We start from the raw sequence: 21,389 nt of genomic DNA, 5'->3' as shown, positions 1-21,389 counted from the left end.
CCTGATCCCACCTCTGGTGTGTCAAGGGGTCCGTGTTTGCCCAACTATCTATTTTGTATTGCTTGTAGGAGTTATGAGATTGATCACTGTTCGTTATCTTCACCTTGCATGAGAAGGAGCGAATTGGTATGAATGGACCCAAGTGTGATGGAGAAAAAACAATGATAATCAATCGTGCGTATCCGACGATGATAGTCCTAGTGATTAGATTCGCCTGCAGTATTGTGTGGTGAAATGTATATAGCATGTAATCAATATGCGTATACATTTCTCCAATACCCGTAAAATACCCATAATTTAAAAATACTTAAAATACGTTCCTTATAATCAACCAATGGTGAACACGATGATCACAGCAGTCAAGTGTTCTATACAAAATGAATTCATTTATTTTCCACAAGTATGTTGAAATATGCCACCCTGCCGCCCAAATATATTTTGATATGAACATAACGCACAGAAATAAGCATAGGGAATTTATTGTCTAGTAAAAATCATTTGTGGGTTTAAGAAATACAAACAAATCGTAGAGTTTTTAATCATTTCATTTTAGAGAACGTCCCCTATATTGTCTTCATTCCGGTGTCCCTTAGTGCTCCTGTTAATAAAAGGAAATATAATTATGTTAGAAATATTACAGTGTTGACTTTTCAAACAATGTTAAAATTAATTTTATCAAATTTACAATAGGATCTTTCTTATTCTGTTGAAAAGGAAATGCCAACCATACATGTGGAAATGAAAAGGTATGTTAATTAAAGCACTGTTGCCACTTAATGAAGTATACTTACAATATCAGTCCTGCCACCTACAAATAGGGTGGTCAAGGGGAAGACAGGGACAGGGGGCCCTAAAACATACACAGCATCTCAAAGGCCAGGGGGTAGGATATCGCCGTCCATAGCCTGAACAAAATCAATGAAAACATACTCAGTTAAATCAAATCGTTTAATTCAGACCCGAATGGTTAAGTAAGAATTCCCAAGAAAATCTTCCTGGTAGTGACGGCTTTCTGTTTGAGGGCATATTTCTGTGTTTTATGTGTTCAGGGGTCTGCGTTTTTCCCTTCTTTTAAATTTGTATTCATTATAAAAACATGGCATTGATCTCTATTATTTACCTTCACTATTTCATTTAAATACGTACTTGAATTTTTTCCTGTGGTTTGGGTTAATACACATGTATATTGTTATGCTACCTTCAATTCCATTACTTAAGATTGTGGTAGTATCGGATTTTCAATATTTTCATTTCAGCTACAAAATTTACAAAAATAAATTCCAGGAAGGGAGTGTTGAATTATGGGTAATAAAATGCAAAGGGTGTTTCATAACTCGATGCAGGCTACTGACAAATAAGTTGATGTTACAGGGGTTTCAATAGTCTCGTTTAAAGTCAGCATTTTACAAATTCTGTGGTCGAAATAACAATAAACTCGTAAGAGCTAAAAGGAAACTACATTTTACTATACATAAAATAATATGAAGTTGTGCTTATCTTCATAAAATAAGTAAAAGAATTCTAAGTCGTACTTACTTGCATCACTCTGCTCTATTACTGTCAAAGCCACCAAAGCAACAATCAGAAACATACAGGCTCACTTCATCGTGTTGTATTTTAGCTATACGTTCCTACAAATCTCTTACTTGTATTTAAATAGGCTTTGTGTGGAATTTCCTGAAATTATTAAGAACAAGAGGGAAAACACATTTATCTGTAGATGTGACAAAATTAAATTTACATATAATTACAAACAATCATACAAACTATGACGAAGGAAACTTCAGAAAATCATTCAAAACACGTAATCCACAAAAGGACTGAAAATCAAGTCATATTTTATATAATTGATGATGACTGTTATTCCGTGACCGTTTTAAAACGTCTTAATATTGCTATTGAAACTTGAAATAATTTGTATTGGCGGAAAAATGAATGTAATTGTTCAGGGAATAGGTTAAACTAAACGGTCCTTAGTGCCCAATGCCATTCGTTTTTACTAAAACGTTGTTCAAATTAAATTTCTTACCCCAAACTCCGTAAATTTTCACACTGGGTGTGTAGGTAATCTTTTTTGTTGTTAAATGTATATTCTGAACGTTACAATCGGTATAAAAATTTTGTAATACCTTAATTGATATTCATAATTAATCCAATAAACATAAACGCAATATATAGGGCATGTCAATACATACCAGAAACAGTAAAACCGTCAACATGTCTTAAATGTAAATTTGATAGGATTGACAAGGTCGGATACCTTTTCAGATTCATTTGTATCAAATATTTATACCAGAATAATGCTTAGACTAGTCCCGTGGGGATCAGGGATAGAATTGGTCCTTAGGACCTCTTCCTTCTTGCAAGAGGTGATTATGAAGTGTTAAAGATATATGAGATATGGGAACATACTATTAAGAGGTTATTTATCATTTTCTTCATAAATATGTTAACTGTTTTGATAAAAAAAAAAATATACAGATTAAGAGAACAATATAGAAGAAAATTTACATATTTTATAGCATTGCCGTTAAACCCCTTTCAAAAATTTTGTCCGATTATAAATCAAACAATGTAGAAAACCATATTTTTTTAATTGTTGAATTGATTTTCAAGACATGTAACCCCCCCCCCCTCCGACAGCGTACGTTTACAGTTAATTTTTCATGCAAAGTCTGACACACAACCCTCCCCCACTTTTTCATATCGAAGCACTATTCATTGGCAGTTGAATATATTGTAATGATAAAAGATTCACCTTTGCCTCCATCCCCATCATCTAAATTAGGATTTGAGGTTAGGCCCGGAGAGAAAACTCATTTTAGGGGGGTGTATATTATTTTGTGTTAGCTTGACAAATTCTTTCAGACAATTGAGATGGAAGTTTGTCCCAGTCCTTGCATACTCCTCACTTTGATAAACTATGCAAAGAGCCTGCTTTCTAAAACTTAAACACCGTTTTTCTCAACTAGACTTCGACCTATAATATTATATACCTTTATGATTATTGAAATTTAATAGACTAGTGAATGCATTTGTACGAGAATAAATGTATGATCCACAGTTACTGTCATGAAGATAACGAGTAGTGATCAGTCTCATAACTCCTATAAGCAATACAAAATAGACAGTTGGGCAAAAACGGATCCCTAGATATACCAGAGGTGGGATCAGGTGCCTAGAAGGAGTAAACATCCCCTGTCGACCGCTCACACCGGCCTTGTATATCTAAAACTAACAAATACATGAACATTTCAACAGCTATCCCCCACAAAGAACTTGAAATATTTGTTTTAACCCTGACTTCTTCTTGTGTACAAAGAAAGTAAATGTGCATTATAGGTAATTAAATGATTAGCATGAAAGGTGAAGATAACGAACAATAATCAATCTCATAACTCCTATACGCAAAACAAAATAGCGAGTTGGGCAAACACGGACCCATGGACATACCAGAGGTGGAATCAGGTGCCTAGGAGGAGTAAGCATTCCCTGTCGATCGGTAACACACTGATCAGGTAAACGAAGTTATCCGCAGTCAAAATCAGTGTGCCAAGAACGGCCTAACAATCGGTATGAAACACGTCAGACAGCATTTGACCCAATGATTGGTTGTATTGACGAACTAGATCGTTATAACGACCAAAGAATTTGCGAAATGGTGAACTCGGTTAACATAATGGTAGCTAACCACTCTGTTAAATTGCTTTTAAAAAACAGAAATTAACTATTGGTCTAGCTGATCACTTAGTTGTGGATTAACACTATGATAAGATCAACCACAATGTTAAAGTTAACCAGTTTTCGAAAAAACGGACATTGATTGTACACTGTAACACGGATTAAGTCTACATACATAAGATGTCAACCTCAAGTCAGCTATACATTTAACAATGTTCATCAAGAACACAAAAATATTTTATGAAATTTAATTTATAACATGTATTATTTACCATTGAATGTTGTACTACAAATGGGGTATCAATCCACTTTTAAAGATGGAAGATGTTGAGGAAATTCTGATTCTGATAATCAATAACAAAGAACAAGGAACGATTTTGCCTGACGGCTGACTATGTACTTTAGTGTTAAATGTTTAAAGACTTGAATCAAAGTTAATAAATGCATAACTTCAGTTTAATTAAGAATGATTACTATCAAAATCGTGAAATTCGTTTTAAGACAATAGATATTTTTATCAAAGTGCCTCATTACACTAAACTTCCATTTCTTTCACGTAATGTTTGTATTCCTAAAAGGTGGTTCAATCAAAATCTAATTTTGTGGTTTTAATTCAACGGTCGACTTATCTTATCGGGCTCACAGGGTGCGACTGATCGACAGGGGATTCTCGCTCCTCCTAGGCACGTAAACCGAACTCTGGTATGTGCAGGGGTTCGTCTACATTTTGTATTCCTTATAAGAGTTATAAGATTGATCACTGTTCGTAATCTTTGCCTTTCATTTGATGGCTTGTTTAAGCATCGAAAAAGTAATACAAGCCTCAATTGAATTATAGGATGTTTTCTGATTTTTTCCACACTGATAAAAGGGTGTATTGTTTGCATATAAGAGATTCTGGAGTCCAAATATTACTGTGATTTGATCCATCATATGGATTTTGATTTCGATAGTAAATTCAAACATGTAATTTAACGAGCCATTGAATAAATTATTGATGTAATGAGCTACCTTAACACGACAAAATGCAGATCATGCCGCTGAGAAGAGACCCATCCTTGTTACATTTAATGTCATTTTAACACAACCATAAATCCACCTGCGCTGTGCAAGTATACACGCCATTCTTCAGGTGATATCACACCTGGGCTTTCAATATACTGTTAAGTATACGGTCACGTGGTTGATGGTCTTCCGTACAGCTTGGGGGATGTAATTATTGTTTGTATTTGGTATTCATGTAACATATTGAAGAATTTCATATCCTGATGTTCCCTTTGAATATCGAGCATGGCAACGGCAAGATCCATGTTTCCAACAGTATGTCGGATTTCTGTGTAAATTCATTGAAAAATTGTTTACGAAATAAAGCTTTGACCATGATAAGGCTTTCGTGAAACAATGTAATGACCCACTGTTAGACATATCATTGAATAAAGATTCGTTAATGAATGGGTATTACCAACAGCATGCCTCATCGAACAACTAATCTATAAATAGCGTGTGTGTTGTAACAGTATCATAGCTGAAGCAAGTGAGGGTGTTTACAACATAAACAGCAAAATTATTCTAAAGGAAATTAAATATGTCAACGGTATTCACCTGCTTTCATACAAATATTGTTTGAGCAACAATTTCTTCTGAAAGACTTGTATCGACACTGAAGACCATTTTGTGAAAAACCCATTCCAAGATGTACTGCGTCTGGTGGTGACAGATGAATGAATTGTCGATGGCGGGGCTCGTCACTGAACTATATATATTTGATTTATTTTTCATTCATGAATATACTGTATTGAATATTAATATAATTTACTCACAATTGCCTATTTCGTATTCGCTTTCCTCGCTACATTTGGACAATGGTGCCTAAAACATATAAGAAGCGGGAATTTGTCAACTTGGGTTTAAATGTTGTCCATGATGAATAAATTTGGCCCCTAAAAGTTGAGTCTTTAATAATATATAACACTACTTTCACAAGCCATTGATCGATGAAGGGCGCATAAAAGGTGAACATAACAAACAGCGATCAATCTTATAACTCTTACAAGCCATACAAAATGAAACGTGGGGCAAACACAGATCCTTTGGTTATACCAGAGGTGGGATTAGGTGCATAGGAGAAGTAAACATCTCCATGTGGATCGGTCATACCTGCCGCGAGCAATATATCCTGATCAGATAAACGGTGTAATCCGTAGTCAAAATCAGTGTACCAAGAACGGTATTATAAAATCGGTATGAAACACGTCAGACAGCATTTGACCAAATAATAGGTTGTATTGGCAAACTATGCGTATTAAGTTGGTTATACTTGCCTTATCATTTCTGTTTCTATCTACTTTTAGCCATGTAAGTTACCTCTAACCTATGATTTTGAAAAACTGTATCTTCTTTCTCCATTCAGTAGAAACATGTGTACCAGAGTTAATGATCTTATAGATACTGTTTCATGTGGCTCACAAGTTGTTGACAGATGGACAAAAGCAAAAAGCTGTATCATAATGCGATCCACCGTATCTGATGAGCGTATAAGAAATGAAATCCTCGAAAATCCCCCTCTCAAATTTAATGAAGATATGAGTTTGTACATGTACATTATTGAAAAATTCCTTTGATACATATATATTTATATCTAAAACTTCATAGTTATTCTGGATTTCAAACATTTCGGTTGAGCATCACTGAAGAGACATTGTTTGTCGAAATACGCATCTGGTGCATCAAAATTGGTACCGTATAAGTTTTACATACAGATGTTTTTTTCTTGGAATTGTTAAATGCAAGGTGAAGATAACGAACAGTGATCAATCTCATAACTCCTACAAGCAATACAAAATAGATAGTTGGGCAAACACGGACCCCTGGACACACCAGAGGTGGGATCAGGTGCCTATGAGCAGTAAGCATCCCCTGTTGACCGGTCACACCCGCCGTGAGCCCAATATCCTGATCAGGTAAACGGAGTTATCCACAGTCAAATCAGTGTGCCAAGAACGGCTTAACAATCGGCATGAAACACGTCAGACAGCATTTGACCCAATGCGAGGTTGTATTGACGAACTAGATCGTTATAACGAGCATAGAATTTGCGAAATGCTGAATTCAATGGATACTGTTGAAATCCCTGTACCATCAACTTGTTTGTCAGTAGCTTACCTCGATTTAAAAACTGACTATACCCAGAACAAGCTCTTGCATATCGAATCAGTTGAGATATATAAACACCATATGCAGGTGATAATGTAATGTTGCTACATAAATGTGGGAAGTTGACGATGGAGAAGCTGAAATCATCCTGTTTGTCATAAATGTATCCGCTGGCCTTAATTCTTTTGAAAAGTTATGGTACATGAAATATCGATTATATATCGAACATAAGTACCATCAGCCATCAATTTCACATTTCAAAGCATATCATATAGGATGTTTGGGAAATTGATTTCTTTAAAACTAAACAAACAGTGATCAATCTCATAACTCTTATACGCAATACAAAATAGATAGTTGGGCAAACACGGATCCCTGGACACACCAGAGGTGGGATCAGGTGCCTAGGAGGAGTAAGCATCCCTTGTTGACCGGTCACACCCTCCCTCAGCCCTATATCTTCATCAGGTAAACGGAGTCATCCGCAGTCAAAATCAGAGTGCCAAGAACGGCCTAACAATCGGTATGAAACACGTCAGACAGCATTTGACCCAATGCGAGGTTGTATTGAACTAGATCGTTATAACGACAATAGAATTTGCGAAATGCTGACTTCAATCGAGACTGTTGAAACCTTGTACCATCAACCTATTTGTCAGTAGCTAACCTCGATTTAAAAACTGACTCTACGCTGAACAAGCTCTTGCATATCGAATCAATTGAGAGATATAAACACCTTATGCAGGTGATAATGGAATATCGCTACATAAATATGGGAAGTTGACAATGGAGAAGCTGAAATCATCCTGTTTGTCATATAGTTGAGTTCTCAGTTTGCTCTTAATGTCTACGTTCAATAAAATATCTAAGTATGAAGCAGAAGTGGACGACTCTGTGGTGTCCTTTATTTCGAGCTCATAGGGATATATCAAATCGACATACGAATGAAAGCTATCATTGTTAATAGACAAAACGTCATCGATGTATCTAAATGTCGAATTGAAGGCCAACGCGAGAGATTTTTTCTTCTCGCGTAGAAGGTTTTGAATAAATTCTGCTTCATATGAATATAGAAACAGGTCAGCTAACAAAGGAGCACAATTCGTGCTCATGGGAATTCCAATAGACTGTTGGAAGACCTGATCACCAAAGACCACGAAGATATTTTCAATGAGTAACTCTTGCATATTTTGTATTTCAACTTCAGAGTACTTGTGCGTGTAATCAGAGTGGTGTTTAACAAAGTAAGTTTTTGAATGACTGATCACTAAATATGAATATTTCCGTTTTCCGTTTTTGTTGAAGAAGCAACTATCTATGATGTCAAAAAGTCCAGACTTTAATTTATCGTGAGGAATGGTCGTGTATAGTGTTGAAAAGTCATAGGTTTTAATGTTATTGATTTGGGAAAAGTTTTGCGATTTCAAGTTTACTAAAAGTTCTTTAGAATTTTTTAGAATCCACATTTGATTAACACCACTTCTGGCATATGTATTCTCTTAAAATTGTATTCATTATAAAGAGATGACATTGATCTCTATTTGTTATCTTCGGTTTTTCATTTCAATGTGATTAAAAAATTATGTTACTTCATGTGTGTCAAGGAGTCCGTGATTGTACTACTGTTAATTTTATATTCTTTATAGGAATTATGGGATTGATCTCTGTTCGTCATATTCATGTTTAGATAGACGGATGCACAGTGTTACCGTCCGTAAGAATGTGTGACCTGAACATTACAAGTGGTATCATGCCTGATTCCAAGCTATACTAAAGGTCTAAATTTTAATTTTCAGCTTGCATTTCCACTTCATACTAGAAAATCTTAATGAACAAAGATGTTAACGGCAAACTAACAACTAAACTTGATGACAAACAAGATGATTTCAGCTTCTGAATCGTTACATTCTCATATTTATCAAAATGTGAAACTAACCAACACTGATCAATCTCATTACAAAGACTACAAAATTAAGAGCTGAGCAAACACGGACCAACGCATATATCAGAGGGGGGATTAAGTGCCTAGGAGAATAAGCATCCCCTGTTGACCGGTCACACCCACAGTGAGCCCTATATCTCAATCAGATAAAGAAGTAATCCGTAGTATTTATTCCATTATCATCTACATATCGTGTTAATGTCTCTCATCTGATTCGATACGCTAGAACATGTTCTGTGTATGATGAATTTTTAAATCAAGGACAGCTACGTACAAGTAACTTGATGATACAGGAGTCTCAACATTCTCAATTTAAGTCAACCTTTTGCGAATTCTGTAGTCGTTACCAAGATTTAATTCCCAAATACAACCTGTTCATTGGGGTAAATGCTGTCTCATGGTCTCATGTGTTTCATACCAATTATTACGCTGTTATTTACATAATGATTTTGATTGCAGATTACTCCCTTTACATGATAAAGATATAGGAAGGATGGCAGGTGTTACCGGTCGACAGGGGATGCCTACTCCTTCTAGACACCTGATCCCACCTTTGGTGTACATAGGGGTGCCTGTTTGCCCTACTCGTGAATGTATACTTTGTTAGAATTCTCATTTCGCAAATTATATGGTCGTTATAACGATCTACTTTGCCAATACAACCTATATTTAGGGCAAATACTGTCTGACGTGTTTCATACCGATTGTTAGGCCGTTATTGGCACAAATATTTTGTCTCCGGATAACTCCTTTGATCTGATAAAGATATAGGGATCAAAGCGGGTATGACCGGTCGACAGGAGATGTTCACTCCTCCTTGGCACCTGATCCCACCTCTGGTGTGTCAGGGTCTTAGAGTTTGCCCAGTTCTCTATTTTTTTTATTGTTTATGGGAGTTATGAGATTGATCACTGTTCGTTATCTTCACCTTTTATACTACCCTGCCACTCAAATGTATACATTTTGATCTGAACATATGGCACAAGAACAAAAATGAAGAATTTATTTTGAAGTAAACATTCTTTCTAGGTTTCAGACATACAGCAAAAGATACCATTTTTGGCCATTTCATTTTGTCTTCATTTCGTTGTTCCGTTATGGTCCTGTAAATAAAAGTAAATGCACAGTTAGTATGAATTAATCTACAGAGACTACATCCGTTAACGTTTCAAATATTATCTAATAAATTTTATACAATCGGATATTTCCTATTCTGTTTAAAGGGAAAATGCCGACCATATTTGTGTACATTAAAAGATATGAAAGTTACAAATGTATCTTTCCTATTTTACCTAAATGAAAATGCCAACCATATTTGTATGAATTTCAAAATATGTTAATTAAAGCACTGTTGGTACTTGATGAAGTATACTTACAATATTGGTTCTGCCACCTACAATAAGGGTGATTAGGGGGAAGGCAGTGACAGGGAGTCGTGACACACACACAGCATTCCAAAGGCCAGGGTGTAGGATATCTCCGTCCATAGCCTGAACAAAAACAATCAAAACATAGTCAGTTAAGGTATTGTAATTCAGACCCGAATAAGTAAACAAGAATTCTTAAGAAACCCCTCCTGTTAATGACGGATTTCTGTGTATGAACACATTTCTGTGTTTGGTGTGCCCAGGGCCCCGTGTTTGATCTTGTGGTTCGCTTCGTAACCGGGAGGTCGTGAGTTCGAGCCCCGCTCGTGCCATGGTTATAAGATTGGTCACTGTTCCTTATCTTCACTTTATGTTTGTAATACCTAAGACGTTAACATAGGTAATGATTCCTCCTTTGCCAAACGCTCAGCATTTAGAAATGAGAATCACGGGTCTTTCTGATATGACCTTAAAAACGGAGGTTCCGTGTCGCGACAGGCGTTGGCACGATAGAGAACTCTCACTATTACGGCCCTGAGTGCTAGGTATAGTTCTAAATTTGTGGTACTTCATCTACAGCTAGTGACGTCTCAATATGAGTGAAAAATTGTCGACGGGACGTAAAAACAAATCAACCAATCAATCAATGTATTCGTTATCTTAACTTTTCCATTTAGATATTTAATTCCATTTTTTCTGTGGTTTGGAATGAATGTATATTGTTTTACTTTTATATTGTTTACCTTCAGTTCTAATACTTAATATTGTGATAGTATCAGATTTCTAATCAATCATTTATTTCAGATACGAGATTTACTAAAACAAATTCCCGAGAGAGAGAGAGAGAGAGTGTGTGTGTGTGTGTGTGTGTGTGTGTGTGTGTGTGTGTGTGTGTGTGTGTGTGTGTGTGTGTGTGTGTGTGTGTGTTGAATTGCGGGTAATGAGATGCTAATGGTGTTTCATAAATCGAGGTAAGCTAGCGCTATTGACAAATAAATTGGATGTTACAGGGGTATCAACAGTCTCGTTTTAAGTCAACATTTCCCAAATTTCCCATCTCCCAAATTCTATGGTCGTTATAAAGATCGTATTTGCAAATACAACCCATCATTGGGTCAAATGCAATCTGACGAATGGTGTTTGACGTGTTTTATACTTACTGTTAGGCAACATGTGAAGTCGCTGTTTACATACTGATTTACCTACGGATTACTCTGTTTACCTGATCAAGATATAGGGCTCACGACGGGTGTAAACGGTCGATAGGAGATGCTTATTCCTCCTAGACACCTGATCCCATATGTGGCGTGACCATGGGTCCGTGACTCCCTACTCTTAGTTTTGTATTCTTTACAGAATTTATAAGATTGATTACTGTTCCTTATCTTCACTTCATGTTTGTAATACCTCAAATAATTATACGTTGTGCATACACCTATATGAAATAAATAAAATAATTCTACTTTGCCCTTACCTGCATGGAATAAATAAATTAAATCTAGCTTTTGTATACCTAGATCAAAATACTTCTAAATCGTATATACATCCCCATATAAAATAACTAAATTAATCCTAACTTGTGTATGTCTTAATGAAATACCTAGAATGATTATAAGTTGTGTATACCTGCATTTATTAACTAAACTAATTCTAAGTCGTACTTACTTGCATCACTATGTTCTATGAGTGTCAAAGCCACCAAAGCAACAAGCAACAACACACAGGTCCACTTCATCATGTTGTATTTTAGCTATACGTTCCTACAAATCTCTTACTTGTATTTAAATAGGTTTTCTGTGGAATTTCCTGAAATTATGATGAACAAAATTGAGAAAGAACGTTAATCTGTAATTGTGATAAAATTAAATTTACATATAATTAAAACAAATCGTACCAGCTTTTAAGGAGGGAACGTCGTTAAATAATTCAAAACACGTAATCTACAAAAGGACTGAAAATCAAGTGTCATATTTCTTGTAATTGATCTATTACTGTTATTGTATGAAAGTTTGAATTTCGTAATATTGCTTATGCAATTTGAAATACTTTTGGCCATAAATAAATACATGTGTTTAGTGAGAGGGTTAAAATAAGCTGTGCCTGTTGCCCGATCATATTCATTTTGAATAAAGTATTGTTTGCATTTTACCCCTAATTCGACCGTCAATATTTCCACTAGATAGGTAGGTAGTATTTTTATATGGATGTTGACTGTGTATTTTTGCATAAAATACTTGTAACCATAAATCATTTTGTAAGCATCAAATATTGTACCACAAATGGGGTTTCAGTCCACTTTTAAAGATGGAAAATGTCGAGGAAATTCTGATTCAAACAATCAATAACACAGATGAAAAAAGGATTTAACCTCGGTCCTACTAAGCAGAGCACGCTAGAGTACATTAGAGTACGCTGGTAAAATCTCATACAATGTAATATAATGCAATTTAACTGCTGTTCGTAGATGTTTATACTTTAATTTAACCTAATAAATGTACATGTATATCTGGAATATATTGTGTTTGTTTTCATTAGTTTAGGGATTATTTCAAGTTACAGTTTACCTGACAGGTGACTATGTACCTTTGTGTCAAAGGTGTTAAGACTTGAATCAAAGTTAATGAATGCATGACTTCAGTTCAATATGATTAAGAGTGATTACAATCAAAATAGTTAAATTCAATTTAATACTATTATTATTTCTATCAAAGTGGTTCATTGCTCTAAAATTTTATTTAATGACTCGCAAGAAGCGTTATTTTACCATCGAAAAAGTAATACAATCTCTCAATTATTTTAAATGATTTCCCCCCATTTTTTCCACAATAATATAAAGGATGTTTTGTTTGCAAATAAGATATTCTAGAGTCCACATTTTGCTAAGATTTGATGCGTGACATGACTATTGATTTCAATGGTGAAATCATACTTCGTAAGATGTGTTTTAACGAGCCACAAAATAAAATGTTGGTGTAATGAGCTACCTTAACACGAGAAAATGCAGGATGATTTACGAATTTCAGCTGATATGAGACCCTTCCTTGTCACATTTAATGTCATTTTAGACATCTGTAAATCCACCTGCGCTATATAAGCATCCACACCCTCCTGTAGGCGATACAACACCTGGGCCGCTTATCAAGCCATGAATTTGTTTTCCCGAGAGATTTCAATTTACTAATCACTGTACTATCACGTGACTGATGCTCTTCCGTACAGATTCCAGGTGGCAAGGGACAGTTTTTTAAATTCTGAAATATGTAGGTAGGGGGTATACATGCAAGGTGAAAATAACGAACAGTGATCAATCTCATAACTCCTACATTGAGTAATAAAAAATAGATAGTTGGGCAAACACTGACCCCTGAACACACCAGAGGTGGGATCAGGTGCCTAGGACGAGTAAGCATCCCCTGTTCACCGGTCACACCCGCCGTGAGCCATATATCCTGATCAGGTAAACGGAGTTATCCGCAGTCAAAATCAGTGTGCCAAGAACGGCTTAACAATCGGTATGAAACACGTCAGACAGCATTTGACCCAATTCAAGGTTGTATTGACGAACTAGATCGTTATAACGACCATAGAACCTGCGAAATGCTGACTTCAATCGAGACTGTTGAACTCCCCGCACCATCAACCTGCCTGTCAGCAGCCCACCTCGATTTAAAAACCGACTATACCCAGAACAAGCTCTTGCATATCGAATAAGTTGAGACATATAAACACCATATGCAGGTGATAATGGAATATTGCTACACAAACATGTCAGATTATGACAGACTAATGAAAAATCATATTTTCCGTTTATGTCAATACTTGCATTTCATGTTGAGGTAGTTAATAAATTATTACCCTAAATTACATGTACTCTATACATATTGGTGCTGGTGCACAAAACATGCTCTGAGCAGGTGCCCCTTTCTTGCTTCGATTTTTTTCTCATTTGGGCTAATCTGCAACACCCCACACCATCACAGTACCAAGGGAGGGGATTTAGACACTGTGCACAATCAAGAGCCCTGTCTGCCCTTCTTAAAAATCTACCTTTCAGATGGAATCTCTCAGCCACAGACCTTTTGCTAGACCATGCATGTTTTCATCGGAAATTCCTCAGCAACTGACCACGTGTCTTAGTTTCGTATCTGCGCCCATCTATATGCTAGGAATCATGGTGACACCTACACGTTGTATATCAACATTTTTATTAAACACTCATCTACATTTGACATGTATCATAAAATTACCTTATACATTTTCACACATCTAATATCACTTCAAATATGGGGTATTTTTATTTTTTACTGAGTGTTATATAGTGCGAAACTATTCCATGCTACTTTTGTATGGTTATTTGTAGCAGATTGAAGAATTTCTTGTCCTGATGTTCCCTTTGAACATCGAGCACGGTGACGGCAAAATCCTTGTTTCCAGTGGTATGTCGAATTTCTTTGCGATTGTTATTGACAAACTGACAACAAAATAAAGCTTAAAGCATGAATAAGGCTTTCATAAAACAAATTTTACAGATCACTGAGTAGATAGATCTTTATGAATATGTATTACTGACGGCACGTTTCATCAAACGAATGGTATATAAATAGCATGTGCATTGTAACTGTGTTAAAGTTTAAATAAGTTAGCATGTTTTCAACAAAAATAGCGAAATTGTTCCAAACAAAATTAAACATGTTGACGGTATATACCTGCTTTAATACAAAATATTGTCTGAGCGATGGACTTATAATATCCTCTGAAAGACATGTATCGACACTGAAGACCATTTTGTGAAAAACCCATTCCAAGATGTACTGCGTCTGGTGGTGACAGATGAATGAATTGTAGATGACGGGGTCGTCACTGAACTATATCTATTTGATTTATTTCTGTTTTAATTCATTCATTCATGTATATATTGTATTGACTGTGGGAACTGGTAAACCTCTGATGTGTCCAGGTTCGTGTTTAGCCTTCTCTTAATTTAGTATTGTTTGCGGAGTTATTATTATTATTCATCCGGTTCATCTAAAATGATCAAATAAATCTGCAATAGGAAAATTGATGTTGTCATTTTCGTGCGAATTTACAAATGTTCAGAGCGTTAGAAATTCATATACTTACCATATCTATATCAAATTTCTTTTTTCGTGATATAAGAAAACAGAGTAGCGGGGTTTTTTTCAAATTCGAGTATGATAACAATTCATTTCATGAACCCACAATTGATTTGCATAATGTCTGACGTCATATGACACAAGCTTGTGAAACGGGAAACTTTTACATCTTTCAGTTTAGAAATTTTCTTTGAACCGCCGGACATGATAACAAACTCTGCATGAATTACGACCTTTATCAGCAGTGATACTAAACTCTACAAACCTACACATCCATCATGGTTATCGGAAAACGTTAGATATTTCAAGAAAACATATAAAGTTCTTCCCAACACGCAGATAATCTTTCATATTTGTTTACTATAGATCTTGCATTTATCAGAAATATGAACGTGCGGTGCATTTGTAACTAAATACGAATAAGAGTTATCGTTCTCAGGAAATGAAATAAAGATATGAAATAAGCTGCATGAAATAACCAGATTTATCCACATTGTGTATTCCCAATCATTTCTATACCCCAAATCGAATAAATTCTCATACCTTCTCATATCTTTAGCTTAACAGTCTCTCTAAAGTGTGTTGAACATTCATATCAATCATTTGTTACGACTTCCGACATATCAACTGAAGATTACGGCATTCTACAAAATCTTTAGTGTTTTCAAAGAAGAATTATCTTCATTAAAACTATCTAAAGACATTACAAATACAAGCTTTTTATTCCACATTTCTCCTCTTTTTATCCTTTATTCAAGGTGCTGCTCCACGAACAGGTAGACACACAGAAATATTACATTACCAGACACGTGATCCCACCGCTGGTATATCCAGGGATCCGTGTTTGTCTGATCCCACCTCTGATGTATCCAGGGGTCCGTGTTTGTCTGATCCCACCTCTGGTATATCCAGGGGTCCGTGTTTGTTTGATCCCACCTCTGGTATATCCAGGGGTCCGTGTTTGTCTGATCCCACCTCTGGTATATCCAGGGGTCCGTGTTTGTCTGATCCCACCTCTGGTAAATCCAGGGGTCCGTGTTTGTCTGATCCCACCTCTGGTATATCCAGGGGTTCGTGTTTACGCAACTTTTAGATTTGCATTCCTTAAAGAAGTAATGAGATTGATCACTGTTCGTTATCCGCACATTTTCACTATTAAACATCCTGTCTATTATCGATGACAATTTTAACCGTATGAGTACTGTCTCTATCTTTTTGAGCCTATAGATGTATCCATTGAAAGTGAGGATAAGGAACAGTGATCAATCTCATAACTCCTACAAGCAATACAAAATAGATAGTTGGGCAAACACGGACCCCTGGACACACCAGAGGTGGGATCAGGTGCCTAGGAGGAGTAAGCATCCCCTGTCAACCGGTCACACCCGCCGTGAGCCCTATATCCTGATTAGGTAAACGGAGTTATCCGCAGTCAAAATCAGGTGCCTAGGAGGAGTATATATATTCCAACAAAAGTCGGTTAAAGAGCTTTTTAGCTCATGTTACTTGTTTATTGTAAATAATTTCGACTTAAAAAATTACTTACAACAGAGATAGTGTGCGAAAGGGACATACATGTAATCATCTTCATGACAACCATAGTCTACATCCTGGGTACAAGTTACGTATCATCAGAGGAAGAAGCAATGTTTTTAACAACACTAAACCTCTCCAGAGCAGTTGTAAGAATGTACCAATAATAATAGACATTTTACCACATGATTTAGTTAAGTGTTACAGAAAAATTCCTTGAGTTAGTCCATTTTCATGAAAAGAAAAAAAGAATGTTGTAATTTGTTATAGATCTGTGGAAGAAAGATCCATAGCGTTCATCTGTTTAGATGAAGAAAGAAACCCTACAGTATTAACTGTGTTCCTTATTAATGTTTTTTGTTTTACATTACAGAAGGCCAGAACAGCCACTACGCTACTCCAGCAAAATAATTATCGTTCATATGTACCGTTATCATCCTTCGTTGAGGATTCATTGAATGAATATATGATCATCAAACGAAATACTGGTCATCGAACCTAATGTAATATAAATAGATCAGTGTAGATCTGAAACCTGCATCGTCGGATACCCACAACTGATTACGCTTCCTTCCTCTCTCTCCATCATCCATAAATGTGTTCAAGCCAATCAGCTCGTTCTCGTGCAAAATTAATGAGGCAATTCTATTGGTCGCTCAGGGAAGACCTAAAATGATTTTATCCAATCATTAAGTCCCGTTTCTACACAATTTCGTTAGATAATATTGCAATATGAATAAAATTAGTTCCTAAATCCGCTACTTTTCATAGTGTTGTTAAACATACAGCGACAATACACAAAACTGAGCGGTTCGATGACAGTTTTGTTGTGAATTCAAGGCTTAAGGAATGCTACCGTCAAAAAGAGGACGAATTCCTTTTTGCAACAATTAATTTGATTTGACAGTAAATATTATTTAAGTAGTTCTTCATGAGAACAAGGGAAATGGTATGAATGATGAATAGGTTATGGAGAGGGAGGAGGAAACCGTATCAACCGTGCATATCCATCGATGATATAGCTAGTGATTAAGATCACTTCCACTGTTCTTTGGCGAGATGTACATAGGATTTACTCCCTTAACATCTACACTCGTCCAATACCGACAATTTACAAGTTTGGATACGTTTCATACCACCTGTTAATAACACATTAAAACTATTAAATGTAAATATAAGCACAAAGAATTGTTGGGTTTTTTAAGATGTTGTTTCATAACTGCAAGGGTTGTGTGCAAAAAAATATTTATACCGCACTACCCACAATCAATTCCCTATCTTTAGTTTTCGTACTTTATGCTAAAATCAAAATGTATATGTATAGTAGGGCGGTATATTTCAAAATGTTACTGCAAACAAAATGATTCCATAATGTATTATAGGAACCCTTAAGCACAGTATACAAATTCATAGAACCGGACCTTGATTGTGGAGTAAGAGTCACCTATAGGTTTAAATCATACAGCAAATGATACAATTTCATTTTATTTGAAAGGAACCCAAAATTGTTATCATTTCGTTTTTCCTTGATGTTCCTGTAAATAAATAAAAAGAAATATAAAATTATGAATTAGATCACATAATCTACGTACATCTGTATGTTGATGTTTCAAACACCGTTGAAACGATTTCTTTAAAGTTGTAGTTTCCTGTTTTATTTAAGCGAAAATGTCAACTATTTTAGTTTGAATTAAAAGATATGTTTATTAATGCACTGCTACCACTGAATGAAGCATACTTACAGGATTAGTCCAGCCACCTACAAATAGGGTGGTGAGGGGGAATGCAGGGACAGGGAGCCCTAATGCAAACACAGCACATTAAAGGCCAGGTTAAAGGATATGTCCTTCCAGAGCCTGAACAAAAACATTCAAATATATTTAGTATACTTCAGAGTTCATCTTTTGTTTAGTATACTTTTATTTAATTCGTGTTTTGCCCAGCACTCTATTTTATATTCCTTTTTTGAGTTATTGATCGATCACTGTTTGTTACCTTCACCTTTCATATTTAAATTTGTTTAGTATTCCATCATTTCATACAACACTGTAACTAAAGAGCTGGATATATGTTATCATTATAAAACTAATTTCTAATCGTATAGTGTTACTCTGAAACTGTGTTCTTAATATGTACCGTCATACATTTCTACAAAACATTCGAACATGATTGGCCGAGAAATGTTTTAAAACACATTTTTCCTTTGGGAGTAAAAGCCACAACCCCCAGGTGATAGTATCTAACAACGGGAGACATTACCCGACAGTGGGTGATAGTATCTAACAACGGGAGACATTACCCGACAGTGAGTGATAGTATCTAACAACGGGAGACATTACCTGACAGTGGGTGATAGTATCTAACAACGGGAGACATTACCTGACAGTGAGTGATAGTATCTAACAACGGGAGACATTACCTGACAGTGGGTGATAGTATCTAACAACGGGAGACATTACCTGACAGTGGGTGATAGTATCTAACAACGGGAGACATTACCTGACAGTGGGTGATAGTATCTAACAACGGGAGACATTACCTGACAGTGGGTGATATCATATAAAAAGCATCAAATGATATGCTTACGGTTCGCCATAGATTTATTAGATGCAGACTGCAGTGCTTTAAAACCACAATTTGGTTACAAGAAACATACGATGATTGACAGCTTGGTTATAAGTTTGATTGATTGTTTTGATGTTTTCCGCCACACTCAAAAATGTTTCGGTTATAGACATTATTTGTCGAAATGCGCATCTGGTGCATTAAAATTGGTACCGTATAAGTTTTACATTATGACCACTGGGTCTAGGCCTCTGCTTGTGGACTGTTAGTCGCTCAGGGTCTCTACAGCCCAGTAGCTAAGTACTTCGTTACTAGCTTGAAAATACGGATGTATATTTAATTGCTGTTATAAAATTTAGAAAATCATTTCAAAATTAAGGATTATCTCCTTCATGCATAGCTCTTATCCTTGGACGAATTTGGCTCCACTTTTTGGCACGTTGTTTTTGGCTATATTTAGCTCTAAAACTTCATAGTTATTTCGGATTTCAAACATTTCGGTTGAGCATCACTGAAGAGACATTATTTGTCGATATGCGCATCTGGTGCATCAAAATTGGTACCGTATAAGTTTTACATGGTGAAGAAACATACGATGATTGACAGCTTGGTTACAAGAAACATACGATGATTGACAGCTTGGTTACAAGAAACTTACGATGATTGACAGCTTGGTTACAAGAAACTTACGATGATTGACAGCTTGGTTACAGGAAACATACGATGATTGACAGCTTGGTTATAAGTTTGATTGATTGTTTTGATGTTTTCCGCCACACTCAATAATTTTTCGGTTATATGGTGAAGAAACATACGATGATTGACAGCTTGGTTACAAGAAACAATCCGATGAATGACAGCTTGGTAGGTATATTGATACCCACATATTGTACATGTTCACGTCCAGTGTAACTATCGCAAATAGTAACATTTTGAACTTTTTATATCGAAATTAATTTCACAATTAAGTGTTGGGGTGTTTTTTTACCACTTTTTTACGACAAACATAATCTAGTTTAAGAAACTATATAAACTGTAAATGTTAATATCAAAATATCAACTGTAACGAACATTGAATTGAGCAATGAATTTTTACACGAACTTAAGCGACTTTCTTCGGTCATTATAAATTTATTCTAAAATGTACCAATTTTATATTACTATATAAATCCCATTTCCACTGATTGTCATATGTTTGTCATTTCATGGGGACATTAACTGCACCCATTTCTTGAATTCGAGTGGCAGTAGTTCCTCCCAGGTATCTGATGCCACTCTGGGGTATCCAGGGGTCTGTGTTTGCCCCATTTCGAATTTTATAATCTTTACAGGATGTATGAAGTTGACCATTGTTTATAATTATCTTCACTTGTTCATGCATGAAGTCCAAGTTGTGCTTACCTGCATGAAATAAATGAAATGATTTTAAGTTGTGTATACCTACATCAAATAATTATAAGATGTACTTACTAGCACCACTCTGCGCTGTAACTGTCAAAGCCATCAGACCAACAAGCAGCAACACACAGGTCCACTTCATAGTGCTGTCTTTTAGGTATACGGTCTTACAAATCTCTGACCTGTATTTGAATATTTTTTCTTTGGAATTTCCTGGAATTGTTAAATTTATAAACAATGTTTACTTGTCCATGTCATAACATTACTTATGTTTCCTTGTTACACGGAATTAGAAATCTTGTAGAACGTCATTTGAAATTGTTCTCTTGTGATATTACAAGCGCATTAAGGTGAATAAATACACAAAATAAATCCGGAAAAAAACATCTGTACTGTTGGGTTTTTCCACGATATACATTAAACACAAATACATGAAATATATCAATTTCATGGAAAGGACAAGGTACATTTTTGGCCGAAATATGCCGCGTGTTTAAACTCCATCAAACGGAACTGGGTTAAAAGCCTGGGATCTGCATAATTTAATGGTATATTATGGTATATTATTTATTTTTCTACTCTGACTGTCACATGTATACACAAAGCGTCATTTCTATTCCACCTCAACGGCATATG

At 35.7% G+C, this 21,389-nt stretch overlaps 3 long non-coding RNA genes across 3 annotated transcripts; all 3 read right to left on the bottom strand.

Moving 5' to 3' along the window:
• Positions 1 to 461: 461 nt before the first annotated feature.
• On the bottom strand, positions 462 to 1,659 carry LOC125664438 (uncharacterized). Its single transcript, XR_007365894.2, has 3 exons — positions 1,537 to 1,659; positions 792 to 905; positions 462 to 598 (listed from the first exon to the last, which is right to left on the bottom strand). It is a non-coding gene; the product is annotated as an uncharacterized LOC125664438 (long non-coding RNA).
• An 8,106-nt stretch (positions 1,660 to 9,765) lies between these two features.
• On the bottom strand, positions 9,766 to 12,589 carry LOC125664439 (uncharacterized). The gene is made up of 3 exons (XR_007365896.2): positions 11,809 to 12,589; positions 10,153 to 10,266; positions 9,766 to 9,879 (listed from the first exon to the last, which is right to left on the bottom strand). It is a non-coding gene; the product is annotated as an uncharacterized LOC125664439 (long non-coding RNA).
• A 5,668-nt stretch (positions 12,590 to 18,257) lies between these two features.
• On the bottom strand, positions 18,258 to 20,944 carry LOC125664440 (uncharacterized). The gene is made up of 3 exons (XR_007365897.2): positions 20,826 to 20,944; positions 18,533 to 18,646; positions 18,258 to 18,325 (listed from the first exon to the last, which is right to left on the bottom strand). It is a non-coding gene; the product is annotated as an uncharacterized LOC125664440 (long non-coding RNA).
• Positions 20,945 to 21,389: the final 445 nt, after the last annotated feature.

Source organism: Ostrea edulis, chromosome 1, assembly GCF_947568905.1.
Source record: "Ostrea edulis chromosome 1, xbOstEdul1.1, whole genome shotgun sequence".
Taxonomy (NCBI): domain Eukaryota; kingdom Metazoa; phylum Mollusca; class Bivalvia; order Ostreida; family Ostreidae; genus Ostrea; species Ostrea edulis.
Note: the sequence above shows the minus strand (reverse complement) of the source record. Positions and strands in the feature narration are given on the sequence as shown.